Here is a 15206-nt window from a genome sequence, read left to right on the forward strand (position 1 = left end):
GTTAGAATGTTCGAGATCTCTATTATATTATTCGATGAAGAAAATGCATGGCCTCATGCAGGCTATTATAGGCCTATACACATGCAATACACAATTACACATAGTTACATTCCTAGGTACCGATTTGCTAGGGCATCCAGGTGAAACGTGTATTAAGCATTACCCTGGTAACATGAGATTCTCAGCTGTTCGAGGGAACATGTACGTGTGTGCTATAGGGCCTATATGAATGTACTATATGAATGTACTATAGGGCCTATATGAATACTATGAGGGTGCATATATGTACTATATCAATACCGTGGGCGCAATAATACATTTTGTTGTTATAGGGCCAATGAAGCCTACAGTCAACTATTCTTGCTTTATAAAGACGCTTTATTTGAAAAGATCGCACTGCGTTTATGGTAGGCGAGAAATGAAGCTAAAAAAGAGCTGTACATTAACGATGATGCATAAATGTAGGCATGAAAATATTCTTATCCCTGACATTTGGTGGGGGATATGGTGTATTACATCCCCTCCACCCATTTTCATGGGGGGATATATCCCCCCTTCCCCCCCCCCAGGGATCGCCGCCCATGGCCATATGTGATCCATTTTTCGACCTTAATAATAAGCGACATTTCCAGTAAATATGGACACAAAATGCACAATTTAGTATGGCTGGCATGTCACTTAGTGTTTATACACTAATACAAACACAATTACCATCTATGTTTCTAAAACTAATTATGCCGCCGAACTTCGCCAGAACCTTTTTGTGGCAAACAAAAAATAAAGCATACGGGAGGGGGGGGGGGGGGTTGAGCGATCACCGAAATCTCACATAAAAGTCGTAATAATTTTTTTTGTTTTTTTGGCTAATCTGTTTTTTTTTTGGGTGACTGCCAATAGGGGGGCGCGCGCCTGTTGCGCCCCCCTGGATACGCCCCTGTGTCAACCTTATGTGGAGTCAAGATGAATGTGATCGATTCATTTACTAGTTTATCAATGCCAATGCAGTTACATTTGGCAAGACAGGTGAAATAAAACTGACACATGCACTGAAATCCACACCAGCATGGTTGCACAGGTGACAATAACATTGACATCAAGAACTTATTTAATTTGCCTTCTGGCCTTTCACCTTCTGTTCTGCAGATAAGTGAAATGCAATATCCTATCAAGAAGGACCTTCCTGCTAAATATGAGAAAAAGTATTAAAAGCTTTGCCCTCTATTACTTTGTTAAATATATCGAGATTTTTTGAACTAAGCTTTATGATTTTGGGGATGAAAATAATTCTCCATTATGTTATAGCAAAATGTTCATTTCTACTTTATGTGTCCTTTGACCTCTGACATGGTACCTTTCATTACAAACATCCGGAAGATGCAAGCTCATATCATGATTGGGGAATCTTCCTAGCTGGTATGAAGAAACTTTTCCCAGCAATTTCAATTTGAAAAATTTGCAGAAGTAACAGACCGAAGCATCGATAACACATACAAACAAATAGAGAGCTTTTTGCTCGGAGATCTTCTACATCTGGATTTTGGTCATGTCACACCTCTTTTGACTACTTGAGCATGTTAATTTGAGCATTCTTCAGCAAACAAAATGTTTGACTTTTGCAGCATATTTGAAGGCAATACTGATGACCTCTAAGGGTGACTTCTCAAGAAGTTTACATTTGCAAGAGAAAGTAAAAACCTTCCTCAATGAATTCTAAATTTGAATGCACTTCCTCTTTTTAATCTGTGTTGCCTATTTGTCTCAGCTATAGCTCCAATGTGCTCAATATTTCCCAGTAGAAAATCAAAATAGACCTGATGAGCTTCATGTGGCCATCAATGTGCCATAGACTGTTAGGACCTGGCACAGAATAGCTACGCCTTGAAACTGATGATCCCATCTACCAGCCGTGCCCACAGGGTCAGCTAGTTCCAGAGCAGACCTAACTCTCCTTCGTTGAACTCTAATACCATCTGCTCTCAAGTAGCTTCTCATCATCTGTAGAAAAGAGATGTACATTGGCATTAAAAGGGTGGACTCTCAAAGGGCCATCAGAGTTTATTCATGTGTTCCAAAAACATTCTAAAAACAATCATGTATGTCATTGAGAGCCATAGTGGCACCTTTGCACAATACTGTTGTATATTTATGACAGCAAAGACAGGGAATGACAGTATTTAATATGTAGGTGGTGTGTTCTCAGTTAACCTTTAAACCAGAATGTAAAAATGCAGTAAGTTTCGATGACTTCATTGCACAAGACTCAGTATGGACATGGCTGTGATAAATGTCCTGAACCACTGGTTTTATGTGCAATTGCACAAATGCATAGAGTAGGTTTCTCTTGTCATTTAAACCAAAATGAAATTAATACATGTACAGTATTGAAACTGTAGACTACAGTAGTCCTGACTGCAATGCTTAACCATAGCATATGTACTGATACATTTGTGATACAATTGAAATACTTCCATGAGCTGATATTTTGGAAATACTGTAGGTTTATAATGAGAAAAGAGATAAATTATTACTGTTTGACAAGTTGTGATTTGCTTTTCTCTCATTTTCCAGCATTTTAAGTGCAAAAGCCATATACACTTTAATTCATTTTGCAGACAGTGCAGGGATAAATGCAGTATTATCTAACTATACAAGCTTACCTTCTCTCCACTATTACGAAATTCTCTGTGCAAGTTTGCAACATGTTCTCGTAGAGAAATATCTGTCATGTTGGTATATCTGGATCTTGCATTTAATCCTTCCTTCTTTAGGATCTTGTAAACCCATGATTTTGAACACTTGAGAGCACTGGCAATCATCTTTGTGGAAAATCCTTTCTCAACAAGTAGTTCCAGTTGTTGCCTTGACACATCTAACTTTGGACGTTCCTTGCCACCTAAAAACAAAGATGAAATCTAAGAAGTCAAAATGATATTACTTACTGATCTGTTGACACTAATTGAAGGATATTACTTCAGTCATGATGAATTGATGACCTGGGTTTGTGTGATTTCACAGGACAATTTTTAGTGGTATTTAAAAGGCTTCATGGATGGTTAGCACATGATAAGAGCATATACAGTACCTGTATAGAAATGAACATAATAATGCTCCTTCTAAATGCCTAACAGCCAAGATCGAGTGCCTTACTTTAGGCCTAGTCAAGCAATAAAATACGATGACCAACCTGTGTTTAAGCGTTCTGCAACATAGTGATGTGAATCGTTCAAAGGAGGTGAATCTGTCGATTCCACGGCTTGCAATAGGGCATCAATAAAAGACATAATGTTGTTGAAGTTCGTGTTGTCAATAGTACCATGGAGCCTTAAAAGATTTGCTTTGCAAAAATCCAACGTTCGTTTTGCGTTTACGATGTCTCCAGTGTCGGACAATGTACGTGAAACGGTTCGAAGATGTCGTGAAATTCCTCTCAAAGTATTACTAACCTCCATCTCGCATTAACTCTAGCTGTACTGTATAGGCATACTGTATCATACAGGTATATCTTGTTGTCGAACATAGCTGTACTACAGTTATGCTAAACTTAGGTCTTATTTACATAATATGCATATAATTAACTAGTTGTGGAATGAATTCGAGATATCTGAAATTGAATTCGAGATATCTGAAATTGAATTCGAGATATCTGAAATTCTATTTCAGATATCTGAAATTGAATTCGAGATATCTGAAATAGAATTGCAGATATCTCGAATTGAATTTCAGATATCTCGAATTTAATTCGAGGTATCTCGAATTCAATTTCAGATATCTCGAATTCAATTTCAGATATCTCGAATTCAATTTCAGATATCTGAAATTCTCTGGTATTTCGAGATATCTGAATTTGATTTTAAGATATCTGCACATATTTGTAGATATCTTAAATAAATTGGAGATATCTGTAATTTAATTTGAGATATCTGAAATTATTTCGAGATATCCGAAATTCCCGATTAAATGTTAAAATGGCTTTCCATACGCACGAAACAGCTGATTCGCGAAAAAGTTTGGTTTCCTGGTATAGACAAGCGTGTGGAAGAAAAGATCAGTCAATGTATTCCATGCCAAGCAACAAGCAGTTCAACTACGCGTGAACCTATCCAAATGTCAGCACTTCCAACACATCCTTGGAAAGAAGTCAGCATAGACTTCTCAGATCTTCCAACCGGAGAGCATCTTCTTGTCATCATCGACGATTATAGCAGATTCCCAGTGGTTGAAATTCTCACATCTACTTCTAGTAAAGCGGTTATCCCACATTTGGATCGCATATTTGCATTGTTCGGTATTCCACAAGTAGTCCGTACTGATAACGGACCACCTTTCAAGAGCGAATATTTCATGAGGATTGCACCATACTCAGGATTCCGACATCGTACAATCACACCGCGATGGCCACAGGCCAATGGAGAAGTTGAGCGATTCATGCGCGTTGTAAAGAAAGTTGTCCGCACAGCAACCGCCGAGCGTAAGTCTTGGAAACAAGAGCTATACACGTTTCTGGCAAACTACCGAGCTACTCCACATAAAACGTCTGGGGCACCAGCAGCTACAGTTATGTTCCAGCGTCCAATCCGCACTCGCTTACCTGACCCTCAATCGCACGCAGCAAATGACAGCGAAATTCGCAATCGCGATAAGTCCATCAAGCAGAAGCAGAAGGTAAACGTGAAAAAGCATCAAAGAATCGGAAATACGAGTCGGTAACTATTTCCTTGTGAAGCGTGATGGGCATATCGGTAAATACACTACTCCTTTCGACACCGGACCGTTGAAGGTCATAGCGATGAAGGGTTCGCAAATTGTTGCATCTCGTGGCTCCTACCGCGTATGTCATCGAAAATGGAAATAATTATCATGTGTTGCGTAGGCTCCCGGTGACCTATACTCAAGGGAACAGTTCCTTATCCACATGACATGAGGGGGGGGGGCTTCGTACCCGTATGGGGAGGGGAAGGGGACGGTGTCAGTGAGTCAAATGAAGGCTGTTTTATAAGGGGGGTGGGCCTCATATTGATGTTCCTCCAAATTATGTAGGCCTATATATCTTTCACCCAGTCAGGGCCTCCCATTGTCGGCTAGCCTAGGTCTATGAGTGCAGCCTGACGCTCGAAGCTGAAGTTGGGTAAGGCTCTGTGGTGGTGGCGGGGGGGGGGGGATTCAGTGATATTATTTGAAGTTAAATATCAGTAAGGCCCAATACATTATTTTATACCTTATATATGGGAGAATAAGGTACCCACCAAATTGACTGATGAACTTCTCAAGGAGAAACTGCAGAAAGAGTATACAGCTACTGTAGTCAAACATAATCTGAAAGACCCATTAAACATACCGCAGGAAAAGTGGTATTCTGATGTGAGCAAGTGGCCACTTGTTGTCGAGGGATTTTAATACGGACTATGTTGGCAAGTATAAAACACAAAAAGCATATTCCTACTTTTGCAGTAGATTCGTTGGTAACATCTGGTGGACCGCCACTTCTGATACACATTCATGCCTTTTAAAATGCGTGGTAACTCCGTCACAAAAAGTACGAAGTAACACTCATAGGTTGTGGATCATGGCAGAACAATGTGGTGATATAATTGTATCATGGTGCTCCTGCACAGCAGGATATGTGACTACATGTAATCATGTAATAGCTGTACTTTATAAGGTTGAATATGCGATAAGCAATAATTTCAACCAGCCATCATGCACAGAAGTGAGCTGCGAATGGAATTCTGGCACACACAAAGAGGTTAAACCTATGAGGGTCGCAAATATGGATATTCGAACAGACAGTACTTCGTCAAAATCTACTGGTGACAGGCAGCAGGCAAGTGCATTTAAGGGTCAATTCGACCCCAGACGTTCATGTGAACGTGAAATTTCATCAGGTGATATCAGTACATTTTTAAAAGGGTTAGGGACAGTAGCACCCACTGCTGTTATTTTCACGGGCTTTGCTCACCAGCTCGGGTCACAACAACCATCCTCACTACCCCCGACTATCCAGGAAACTGCAGATATGTTTGCAGCTCAGTTTTCTCACCGAGAGCAAGAAGCAGTAAAAGAATTGTGTGAGTAGCTTATCTTCACTCAAGAATAAGTACACAATATAGAAAAGCAGACAAGAGGTCAGGCCGCGTCTACCCATTGGAAGCAACAGCGTAATGGACGGCTCACAGCTTCGAATTGTAAACGTGTGAGTAACAAGGTCGATGAGCTTTTGAAAAACCAATATGCAGTTGTTACGCCATTGCTACATTCACTTATTACTGAAGACAAAGACCTAAGTGGTATTCCTGCTATCAAGTGGGGAATTCAGCATGAGAAAGACGCAGTTGAAGTTCTTGTGAAGTGAGAGCTACCAAAATGTAAATGTCCTTTCTCTATTAGAGGAGAAGTGATTAGCGATGCGTTGAAGGAAACAGATTATCTGGAGAATAACAATGACGTTATACAACTCAAAAGGAGTCACAAATATTACTACCAGTTAGCTGTTACAGGTTTACGAAGGGGTTACTTTTGTGTTTGGACGGGGAAAGGACAGCCACATATAGAAACAATCCTCGTAGATGCTGCGTGGTGGTTTCACGTTGAACAAAAGTTAATACTATTTTTTGTTAAAGTTACATGGCTCGTTGCTTGCTAGGGTTTGCTGAAACGTATGTCTGCCCTGCTTGTGACAAAGTTTGTTGTAATGAGAACGAATGCAGAAAAAACGAGGACAATAGTGTGAGTTGCGATAAATGTAATCTATGGTATCACTTCAAATGTGCGAATTATAAGGGTTCCGATGAATTTGTGTGTTCACTCTGTGAATGAAATTTACAATGTTGACACAGCTGAAAAGTGCTACAAAACGTGCAGGTCTAAATGTCTTATCCTTCGTAGTTATTCTGAATATTGATTTTGAGCTAGCTTATAGATTCCTACTTCACAACACCTGAACGAGTATATGAAATGAGAACGGTTGTGAAAGTTATGTTGATACTAAAACTTGCATACTTTATGAATTAAGTGAAAGCTCATTAACAAACTGTTCAACTGGACTCACATAAATTCTTTTGGCCACGGTTTCACGTTTCATCCGAGACGCATTCTTTAGCCGAATGATTTGGCGGCAATAGTGCATAGCCACTCAGGAAAACATTTGAGTCCAGTGATCAGTTTGTAAATGAGCTTTTATTATCATTACACCTGGATGACTGACAACGTTCAGCAATGTTTGCATAGCTATATTATGTCGTTTGTTAGTTTAATATTTTTATATTATATATTTCACACGTTAAGGGTTCAAACACATGTACAATTCTTGAATCTTCATATATGTCAATAAACAAGACAAATATTTGAATTTGTTATTCTAGCCATGACACCTCTCCAACGCACAGAATAAAGTGTGAAATGAGTCATTGTGTGGTCAATGGTTCCAAGAGATTACAAAGAGCGCAGCATGAAGCCAACTCTTAAGAAGCCAACTCCAGTTTTGTTCTCTAAATGCTAGATCCCTACGAAATAAGTGCAATGAATTTGTAGAATTTGTGCAAGCTAATGACTTAGATTTGATTGCTATCACCGAAACATGGTTTAAACCCGATGACATTAGTGTAGTGAGAGCTTCTACACCATCTGGTTTCAGTTTTCACCATATACCAAGATCTGTGAAAACCGGAGGTGGGGTTGGGCTTCTGTATAGGTCCACTCTATCAATAAATGTTACTGCCATCCACTTTGATTATTCAACATTTCAATCTATTCACTGTGAATTGACATGCAACTCTCTGTCAGTTCGTCTTGTTGTAATTTATCGCCCTATTAAGACTATCTCTGGACAACATGTCAACTTCACAAATTTTCTTAGAGAATTTGAAAATCTCATCAATGATTATCTGCTTCATCCTTCTGAACTCATACTGACTGGAGATTTTAATATTCATGTTGATGATGAGTCTAATAGTACTGCCCTCAAATTTACTGATCTTCTCACTTCGTATGGGTTTATCCAACATATCACTGGACCTACCCACTGCAATGGTCATTGCCTTGACCTGTTCATCACTCGTGAAAGTGCCCAATCTCTTGTTACTGACATTGCTCTTCATCCTGGTTTATCTGATCATTTCGCTATTTTTGCATCCTTGTTCATAAAGAAACCACCAACACCAACTGTATCTGTTTCTTCTCGTCGCTTGAAGAATATTAACATTCTGCAATTTTGTAAGGATGTTGACGTACAACTTTCTGCTTTACCGGACTTTGACAACGACCTTGATAACTATGTTAATGCTTTTGAAGAAACACTTCAAAAAGTTATGGATGTTCATGCACCTAAGAAAACATTTGTTAAGAAGCTAAACTCGACATCACCTTGGTTCAATGATGACATTCGTGCTGCCCGTAAAGTACGCCGCCAGTTGGAACGTAAATGGAGAGACAATGGCAAACTTGAAATACACAGACAGGAATACTGCAAACAACGTGACATTGTTGCTGCTCTTATCAAGCAAGCTAAAATTCAGTATTACTCCAATGAAGTTACAAATTGCTATGGTGACCAAAAGAGGCTATTTGGATTTATTGATAAACTTTTACACAAATCGAATGAACCTGTACTCCCGTCAGCTGTCTCTGATCAATCCTTGGCCGGCCGTTTCTCACAGTTTTTTTGTGGAAAAAATTGAGAAGATCAGGAATGCATTTACCCCTGTTTCAGACCATCAGGAACATTGTATAGTTACCTCAACTAAATTGCTCTCTGTTTTCCACCCTGCCACTGAACATGAGGTCAAGAAGATTATCATGAAATCAGCTCCGAAATCTTGTCAACTTGATCCTGTCCCAACATCTGTTATTAAGCAGTGTATCGATGTATTTGTCCCTTATATCACTAACATTGTCAACACGTCCCTCTCTTCAGGTTGTTTCCCAGAAAGTCAGAAGATTGTATACGTTCGTCCACTCTTGAAAAAGGCTGGTTTGGACAGGGAGATCTTGAAAAATTATCGCCCTGTCTCTAACCTGAAATTCCTTGGAAAAACTATTGAACAAGTTGTTTCATCTAGGATAAATGATCACATTTCTGACAACAATTTATCTGATGTTTTCCAGTCTGCGTACAAACAATTTCTTATAGGATTATCTACAAAATTCTACTCATTGTTTTTAAATCACTTAATAACATGGCTCCTATGTATGTTTCAGAATTACTCCAATTGTACTCTCCATCACGGAATCTTCGTTCAAGCAGCACGCTTAACCTCCAAGAACACAGGTCTAAACATTTGTGGGGTGACAGGTCTTTCAGGGTTGCCGCCCCACGCCTTTGGAACACTTTACCATATGAACTGAAGTCATGCACCAATATTGCAGCTTTCAAGAAACACCTTAAAACTCACCTTATGCGTGAAGCTTTCCAGTAGTTCTATTTGACTCTTTTCCATGTTGCGCCTTGAGCACCCTGTTGGGTGGATATGTGCGCATTATAAATCTGTTATTATTATTATGTAACTACGATGTCATCGCATAATGCAAGGCATGGTATTTCCATTTCTGTGCCAAGTATGTGATACCATTTTACCCTTGCAATAGCTTTCTCAACATAAATCCTCACGTTGACTATTCTGGATGTACTTTTTACGTCATCTCCACTCATTGGCATGTTATTGCTCGCACTTGGCGGGATGGTTAACATGACCTGGTATGGAGCGAGTTCATCACTGATTTTAAAACCTCGATCTGCCATAACCGGGTCGTATGGCTCTAGAAAGTTCAGAAACCCAGTCTTTGACCATGTGTTTGTCGGAAGCACGGCCACCGTAGCACGGGGGAGACATACATAATCAGACCTGTTGGGGAAATCCCTATAAGAAACTTTACAGTGGTGTGGTGCTTATACTCGCTCCAGCACATTGGTTGTATATCCATCGCGGATGGTGTCTCGATAAATACCACGTACAATCTATGATGGTTCGAACTTTAGGAAAGCATTTTCTGAAACTTTCTGCTAGACTTTTCCTAGTGTCCACCCGACTAGGCCACATAATTAACCATTTCAATTCCTTGGCCATCAATCTAAGCCAACAGACACTTGGAATCGAAATGCTACATCTTGTACCATCAATCCCATTCCTAACCGCATCATCACAAGAAGAAATTCCTGTTCGGGAGAAAGCTTCCGAGATGGACCCGGCCGTTGGTAAGTACCAGGTTTGGAAAATGCGTCCCTTGGGAGTATTTTCTTTAGTTGTCTGTTTTGTGCCTTTCCAATATAACATATGTGTCGCCTTCCTAAGCAAATGCAGGAACACAAAACTAAACGATGCTTTGTCCTTGAACCCCGTGAAAAATCTCACATCGCTCTCTCGTGTGATGTGAGCAAATCATGGGCGTCAATCCAGGGGGGACGGGGGGACACGTCCCCCCCCCCACATTTGGAAAAAGAGTAGTGTCGTGTCTCTATTTGGTTACGGCTTACACATCTTAGGATTCATATCCTCGAATATCACTCAATGTTGCTTAATGGAGAATTCCACCCAGATCTCGTGAGTTGGTACCCTGAGCTCTCCAACAATCGTAAGCTTAGTCTGCCTTTATTTCGAGGCCAGTTCCATTCGTCGTCGGTTGAAGGGTATAGACAAATATTCAAGTTGATGAATCCAGTGGTATGGGCTATGTTTGGTGAAGTCGAAGCTCTCTTGCGGTTGCTCCTCGTCTCCTCCGCCAGTTCGACGGAAGCCGGGAGATCTTTTAGTGCTTTGAGGCGTTTGAAGACAAGGCTACGGAGCACCATGACTCAACAGAGGCTGAACCATGTGATCGTGTTCCATATTCACCGCGCAGGGACGTCGTTAGAGGGGGTGTGGGTGTGTCTCACCCCCAAGCCATGGTAAAACTGACGCTAGTTGGAAAATTGGAGTGCGACAGTCGGAATTTCCGACTGTCGCACTCTAGTTTATCTAGGCCTTTTCATGTATCCCTGTGATTGTGCATGACCTACAATTTTTTTTTCAAATTTCGGTCATAATTGACCTTTAACCTGTCATATTTACCACGTTTTCCTTGCCACTTTGGGAAATTGTTTCTCGCGATTCTTATACTCCACCGTAAAAAACTTCTTATGATTTTCAATACTACCAAAAAATGCCTAATAGAACTACCGTCATAGGCGTAGGAGCCCAATTTGTTTTGTGGGGGGGGGGGTGTAACGACTTGCCCGAAAAAAAATATAACCATATCATACAGGCATGCATCGGTTTTTACATCGCATGCAAATAGCATACAATCATTTTCCGTGTTATTACCCTTCCGTATTGGTGATAATTGTTGGGTAATAATAATATCAGTATAACCACTGAAAAACACATTGGAAATTATCCAAAAAGCTATCAGCATATTGCCCGAATTTCACAAAAATATTTGGTTGGGGTGGGGGCCAATAAGTTTTTGAAATGAGTGCCAGTGGGTACAAATGTATCGCAACAAGTTCGTAACAGAAGTGCAGTTGCGAAAGATTGGGTTTTCTGACTGGCACTGACCGTATCGTTGACGAGTAGGGGGGTACAAAGCAGCAGTTGGAATTTTCTGGCTTCAAAACCGATTTTCAGCCACTACACCCCCCCCCCAATCATCAGGCCTTAGCTACGTCCCTGGGTACATGGTGGTTACATAGTACGCTCCGACCAGAATTCACCCGATAACCAGATGCAAATCCACCTAGCAACCGAGGTAACTTGCTTGAGGACTCCAACGAACAACCACTGATTTATTTTCGTGCCTTCATCACTTTAGCCACCACTCACATGGGACCTATTCTAAGTCTGACGATACATTCGCATGTGTGAGGTCCTGAAAACATAATAAAAGTTGTTTGTCTTGCTATCCTTGTTTTAAAATTTCATGTAAATGTGTTCTCGTAGACCTAGCAACCTGGTTTAACATGCTGGCGCCAAATTTGCGCTAAGCTCGCTATACGAACTCGGATATGGGCTGTGCCTTATTAGTTAGTTATGTAAATTATTAATAATGAGGAAATGAGGAAATGCACCATTTTGTGGTAAGACTCCCAGGACAGAAAGTCGAGAAACTCACAAGCAGTCGCGGCGGATAGCTTCCTTCGCCTATATGTTGGGGAAAATTTTGGGACATCGTTCCTGTAGACCAGGGGTTGGCAACCTGCGGGCCACCAGTGATTTTTTGGCGGCCCGTGAGATGTCTCAAGAAAAAGAAAAAAAAATCAATCTATTTTGCATCACCAAAAACGAGCTAGCTGCTTACAATTTATCTGCACTTATGATGCTGTCAGGTTGGTCTATTATCACCATTAATTATCAACAGGACTATATTGACATTATGGTTTTGTGAATACAGATTAAGTACACACACCTATTGCTTGAACGTCCTCGGAATGAAAGGTTTGAAATCAGCAGCAGTTAGGTGCGGCCCTGTCAATCTTTAACTCCTAAAATCTGGCCCATTCATTCAAAAGGTTGCCCACCCCTGCAATGGGCCTATATCTGAGGCCCTGGGTCAGTGGCGCCGTGCCCATTGGGCCCGGGGGCACAGCCCCCCCTCAAAAAAAATTAAAGGTGTCATAAAATGTGTTCATAATTGAAACCCAAAAAATTTTCGAAATCCAAAAGTAGACTAAATATTCAATTGCTCTTTGATGGTCGTTGCGGATTTTCCACACACCTCAAAGACGACATATCGGGATTAGTAATGCCATTACCTTTGAATATGTTTGTCCTAAGCTCGCGTTTGATACAGTCCCAATTAACCTGGAAAATAATCACTTCGTTATCGCGCGTTTTACCTTAGGTTTCGCTACTTTCACTTTTTCTGCCCATCTTTTCAAACGGCATGGCTTTTTCTTCACCCAGTCACCACTTCTCACGGGCATGGGCGGCAAGGGCGGCGGAACCGGGGGGCACGTGCCCCCACTTTTCCCCAGGTTAAAAATGTGCCCATTTTCTACATAAAAATTGAGGTGTCTCAAGTTAGCAAGAGGCCAGGGAACCAGAATGAACACTCGGGGAAGGGCCTTTTTCCGGCCATCTGAGGGGTTTGTAAAACCAAAAATTTTCTACTACGCTCCGCGCCAACCGATGGTGGCGCTCCGCTCAGATAGTCGTGCATACAACTTTGCAACTCCTGGCTACGCCTCTGACTCTTACTGAATTTCTGTGGGTCAAACTCAAAGCTATTTCGAATGAAACAAACTTGTTAAGATATTAACAAGAAATAAACTCTAATTCGGAAGATTCCTACATTAGCAATTAGCATGATTTCGCCTCATTTTGTCTCAAAAGAAAACTTGTTCCTTGTTTCCCAATTTGCACATTGGATATTGCAGTGCTAGTATGCATATTTTCCTTGAGAGGGGGGGGGGGCCTTGATGGAGTGAAGTGTGTACACAAATAAGATAATACAGTAAGAGTTGTAAAGGGTACTAAATATAAGGCTGCACCAGTCCAATCGAATTGCTGCAAAGTGCCCTTTGATGTCGGTGCCCCACCCCCCAGATTAAAAGTGCTTCCGCCGCCCTTTACGGGCGGTGATCATGGATCAGCCAACACGAAAATGTTTCGATATCTTAAATGTTGGGCGCTTCTGGGAGACGAGGAATTGCTAAACTTAGGAATAAATGGCGATCACTTCCTTCGAGAATATTTCCCAAAATAAAAAATGTCCGGAAATTTTTATCAATTTTAGGGGTGTTGCTTTCTGCCATAATGCACGGGAAGTGCCGTTTCCTGCAATCTGAGGGGTCTGCCAGAATAAATTTTTTTTTGTACGCTCCGCGCCAACCGATGGTGGCGGTCCGCTTAGATAGTACTTACGGCCGCAATAATCGAATCGATTACGTCCACCCCACGTTTCAAATCGCATTGACGCCCCTGCCCATATAAAATAAAGCCCTGCCCTACCGACCATGAACGGTCTCCCGTAACACGATCGGTCCAGGTCTGGAACCACTCCCATAAGTTGACTATAAAGCAACAAGGCCAAAAAACATGAGCAGTACTCTCTAAGCTGTCACAGCCGGTCCTAGGGCACAGTCCATCACCCAATCGCCAATGATATCATTTTAGGTTGGTCACCAAGGCACCGTGTGCAACTCTCCATGCGAGATCACGGAGCCTGCAACCATTCAGCCTTGAATGCACCGAACGCCATACTTCGGCAGAATGACGTCCCTGGACAAAAGTTGCATTCAAGGCACTATCCCGCAAGGAACTGTCAACGAGGGCCGGCTGTGACAGGTCAACAGGGGGCAACTCAATCAGAGCGGAGCAGATGACACGCACCACCCTGTTTGGAGTACTACTATGCGGTTCTCTGTTGCTAAACAGCGCCGGGACCCATCGACGCAGGTGCAAACGGCCCCAAAAACGTACAAAATATGAACAAGGCAACCCTGGGTCAGTTACCGCTACAAACAACTGCTTAAATAACAAAAAGGTCAATTTACTTCCCAGATGAACCACCCCTAACCCACCCTTCTCCAGTTTTTGGTACATCACCGCCCTTTTGACAAGCTCTGTACCACCCGACCAAATAAATGAAAATATCGCTCTCTCCAACCGCATCAGGACGCGGAATTGGATACACCGCGCCCGGGTACCACAAGATGGGCGAAACAAAACGATTAATTACGGTGACTTTCCCTAGGATCGAAAGCCAGCGGGTGCCAAAGGCTTCGAGCCTGCTCTCAAAATACCTCAGCCCTCTCGTTCCAGGTGACGTCACAAGGTGCATCGTAGCCGAACCATATACCAATAATGTTGATATTCTGATCCGACCACGGCGCACCGAATGGTAAGTCTCTGTATCTCCAGCTACCAAGGCGAAGGCCCTTCGTCTTTTCCGGATTCAACTTCTCCCCGGTAGCTCTCTCAAAGATAGATAAATCCTGCGAAAGGGCACGAAAGGAGCCCAGACTCGAAACAACACACGTTACGTCATCTGCATATTGAACGCATTTCACTTTGGCACCCCCTGGCACAACGAATGGAACAAGTTTGGAGTCCCTTTCCAAAAGACGAGAGAGGGACTCGCTAAACAAAACAAAGTAATGGAGACAGAGGGCACCCCTCTCTACGTTAAAAACCTCCGAACAAAACCCATTTACGATAACAGAACTGAAACTTTCTTGATACAAAACAGAAATCCATTTACGAAAAACCGGGTGCAACTGAAACGTCTCCAATACATTC

At 41.7% G+C, this 15206-nt stretch overlaps 1 pseudogene; it reads left to right on the forward strand.

Annotated features, from left to right (window-relative positions):
- The first annotated feature begins 5433 nt into the window (after positions 1-5433).
- Positions 5434-7796, forward strand: LOC139954716 (uncharacterized; annotated as a pseudogene).
- Positions 7797-15206: the final 7410 nt, after the last annotated feature.

This window comes from Apostichopus japonicus, chromosome 17 (assembly GCF_037975245.1).
Source record: "Apostichopus japonicus isolate 1M-3 chromosome 17, ASM3797524v1, whole genome shotgun sequence".
NCBI classification, from domain to species: domain Eukaryota; kingdom Metazoa; phylum Echinodermata; class Holothuroidea; order Aspidochirotida; family Stichopodidae; genus Apostichopus; species Apostichopus japonicus.